Consider the following 4,064-nt stretch of genomic DNA (forward strand, 5'->3'; position numbering starts at 1 on the left):
AGTCTATAGTCTAGTCTATAGTCTAGTCTATAGTCTAGTCTATAGTCTAGTCTATAGTCTAGTCTATAGTCTAGTCTATAGTCTAGTCTATAGTCTAGTCTATAGTCTAGTCTATAGTCTAGTCTATAGTCTAGTCTATAGTCTAGTCTATAGTCTAGTCTATAGTTAGTCTATAGTCTAGTCTATAGTCTAGTCTATAGTCTAGTCTATAGTCTAGTCTATAGTCTAGTCTATAGTCTAGTCTATAGTCTAGTCTATAGTCTAGTCTATAGTCTAGTCTATAGTCTAGTCTATAGTCTAGTCTATAGTCTAGTCTATAGTCTAGTCTATAGTCTAGTCTATAGTCTAGTCTATAGTCTAGTCTATAGTCTAGTCTATAGTCTAGTCTATAGTCTAGTCTATAGTCTAGTCTATAGTCTAGTCTATAGTCTAGTCTATAGTATGGTCTATAGTCTTGTCTATAGTCTAATCTATAGTCTAGTCTATAGTCTAGTCTATAGTCTAGTCTATAGTATGGTCTATAGTCTAGTCTATAGTCTAGTCTATAGTCTAGTCTGTAGTCTAGTCTATAGTCTAGTCTATAGTCTAGTCTATAGTCTAGTCTATAGTCTAGTCTATAGTCTAGTCTATAGTCTAGTCTATAGTCTAGTCTATAGTCTAGTCTATAGTCTAGTCTATAGTCTAGTCTATAGTCTAGTCTATAGTCTAGTCTATAGTCTAGTCTATAGTCTAGTCTATAGTCTAGTCTATAGTCTAGTCTATAGTCTAGTCTATAGTCTAGTCTATAGTCTAGTCTATAGTCTAGTCTATAGTCTAGTCTATAGTCTAGTCTATAGTCTAGTCTATAGCCTAGTCTATAGTCTAGTCTATAGTCTAGTCTATAGTCTAGTCTATAGTCTAGTCTATAGTCTAGTCTATAGTCTAGTCTATAGTCTAGTCTATAGTCTAGTCTATAGTCTAGTCTACAGTCTAGTCTATAGTCTAGTCTATAGTCTAGTCTATAGTCTAGTCTATAGTCTAGTCTATAGTCTAGTCTATACTCTAGTCTATAGTCTAGTCTATAGTCTAGTCTATACTCTAGTCTATAGTCTAGTCTATAGTCTAGTCTATAGTCTAGTCTATAGTCTAGTCTATAGTCTAGTCTATAGTCTAGTCTATAGTCTAGTCTATAGTCTAGTCTATAGTCTAGTCTATAGTCTAGTCTATAGTCTAGTCTATAGTCTAGTCTATAGTCTAGTCTATAGTCTAGTCTATAGTCTAGTCTATAGTCTAGTCCATAGTCTAGTCTATAGTCTAGTCTATAGTCTAGTCTATAGTCTAGTCTATAGTCTAGTCTATAGTCTAGTCTATAGTCTAGTCTATAGTCTAGTCTATAGTCTAGTCTATAGTCTAGTCTATAGTCTAGTCTATAGTCTAGTCTATAGTCTAGTCTATAGTCTAGTCTATAGTCTAGTCTATAGTCTAGTCTATAGTCTAGTCTATAGTCTAGTCTATAGTCTAGTCTATAGTCCTTGGTATTATTACAAAAAAGTTTTTAGCACCTTTTGCAAAAACCTAAATTTGTCGTTTTCTATCTGTTTTCGTAACTTGATTTGATGAGAAGTTGCGGTAAATTGGTAATACATACATACATATATCTAATGGAAATAAAATATAAATTTTTTAATTGATTTTCTTTCAAAATATCAAATAAAATCTGGTAATTGTAATATTTTAGTATTTTTCTTTTCACTTTAATTCACGTCACATTATGTAAATTTTCAAATTTTGTATATTTAGTTATGTAAATTTTGTTGCTACAATTACTTTACAAATAAATAATATAAAATATCAATTACAAAATCAAAATGTTTTTAAATTTATTCAATTTTTTATATATATTCACAGAAGCTTTTATCACATTTCAATTATTAAAGAAAATTAAAACATTTCTTAAATTTCTATTTGTTTAAAAATGAACGCGTGTGTTTATTTAGCATTTAGTAAATGAAATACATACATACAATTGGGTGGTATGATGATGTTCTAAAAACGGTTTGTAACATATTGAAATAAGTATCTATTGAATGAATCCTTATAATCTAGATTTATATAAAACAGTTATGTTAGTGACACATTCTGAACGTCTCAACGTATAATCATGATGTAAATAAGGCAAAAACTTTTTCAAAATTCGGTTCTCTTTAGGAGTAAACGGGTAAAAACTGTAGTTTAGTACTTTTTGCAAGTATAATTTATATCACAAACTTTTTTGAAAAATTACGAATATAGGTTTCGTAGTTTTGGGAACAAGGGTAAACATTCTTGGTACTCTTTATACCCTACACCACTATAGTATTTCTCGTTTGTGCTTATGTTTGTAACACCCAAAAATATTGGTCCTACACCCACCTTAAAGTATACAAATCGAATCACTTTGTATGTCGATTTAGTTATGTCTACCTGTCTGCCCGTCCGTCCGTCGATCCGTCTGTCCGTCCGTCGATCCATCCGTCTGTCCGTCAGTCTGTCTATCTTTCCTTCGGTCTGTGTGTTCATGTAAAGCTTATGCGCACGCTACAATTCGCAATTAGTTTGATGAAATTTGGAACATATTCTTTTTTTGACCCAAGGACAAACTTTCTTATCCCTTTTTTATTTCTATATTACTATTCGTGAGAAGGGTTTAAATAGGTTTGTTATTCTATTTGAAATTTCTAAAATATAATTTTCCGTCCCTAAAGTATAGTCTAGATCTTATAGATAACGAAGTCGATTAAGCCATGTCCGTCTGTATGTCTATTAAAATCAATACTCTAAAGACCCCATATACATATCTGCGGAATCCAAATCTTCAAAAATTCTGTCATTCATGTCATTTCCTATCTAAAATTACCAAAATCTATTTCTAGAAAAACCGAATATGAGTAAAATTCATAGACAACCTTTGAAATCCTTTTAAATTTTATAATCTTTTCATTTTTAATAAAATCTATATTTTACCTTTAAGTAACTATATTGTAGATATTATAGTTGGTTTTTAATTAACACTTTTTTCATTCTTTCTTTTTTTTTAATTAACAGATAAGAGTAAGTTTGTTTATGTTTACTCGTTTTAATTAAACACACTCTTCACAAACAAGTTGACACAAACACTTTTTTTCTCAACGAATTAACTGCATTCGTGTAATTGTTTCTTTCGTATCTCTGAGCTAGATATGCAGGTAAAAAAATATTTTATAAAAAAAATATATATTTTTTTCTTTTTAATTAAATTTTTAATTATTTTATGATTTTTTTTCCTTTTAGAAATTTTTATTGTTTTGATTGCCGTGTTGTTTAACAACCGGCATCTACAACAGCAGTGTGTTGTTGACAATGAGCTTTAATAGAGAGAACTGTGTTGAATTATATTTGTCTTATTAAGAGATTTTGCTGTAGTTGCTGCTGTTGCTGCTCAATGTTTATACTGTTGATGACGTTGTTGTTGTTGTTGTTGTTGCTGCTGCTATTGCTGCTGTTGTTAATATTGTATTTGTTTGTTTTAACTGTTTACTTGCATGACGTGCTGGTTTTAATGTACTTGCTGTTGTTGTTGATGATATATCTGCTGCTGCTGTTACCGCTGTTGACGATTTACAATTTAATAAAAATATGACTAGAGAAACATCAAACAGCTGGGATGCAGTTGTTGAGATTGCTGTCGTTAAACGTTCCACATTTATCCAAAGGGGTATATTCATATACAAACACATGCTGAGATTTATTTTAGTCCGTGTGTATGTTTATTTATATATTTTCTGTTTTTTTTTATTTTTTTTTTTTATTTGTTTCTTTATTTATGTATTTTTTTATATTTTTACTATTTTTATTTATGTTGTTTTATTTTTTATTTATAAAGAAAATTAACGGGAAAATGTGTTTAAAACACATTTTTTTTGTTGAATATTGTATTAATTAAATATGAAACGAATTTTCTTTTTTATTTTGAACCTTTTAACAAATGTTGGCAGCATGGAGTTGCACGAATTTTTTAATTCTTATTTTAATTTCGTTTACATTTTTATATGTTTATCTATAAATAT

At 29.5% G+C, this 4,064-nt stretch overlaps 1 protein-coding gene across 1 annotated transcript in view; it reads right to left on the reverse strand.

Moving 5' to 3' along the window:
- Positions 1-3,841, reverse strand: part of LOC111678143 — a 34,909-nt gene extending 31,068 nt beyond the window's left edge. Inside the window, exon 1 of the mRNA XM_046954171.1 lies at positions 2,983-3,841. The gene's annotated coding sequence lies outside the window, so the exon portion shown is untranslated. The remainder of the gene's footprint in view (positions 1-2,982) is intronic.
- Positions 3,842-4,064: the final 223 nt, after the last annotated feature.

The sequence above is a fragment of the Lucilia cuprina genome, chromosome 6 (genome assembly GCF_022045245.1).
Source record: "Lucilia cuprina isolate Lc7/37 chromosome 6, ASM2204524v1, whole genome shotgun sequence".
Classification (NCBI taxonomy): Eukaryota; Metazoa; Arthropoda; class Insecta; order Diptera; family Calliphoridae; genus Lucilia; species Lucilia cuprina.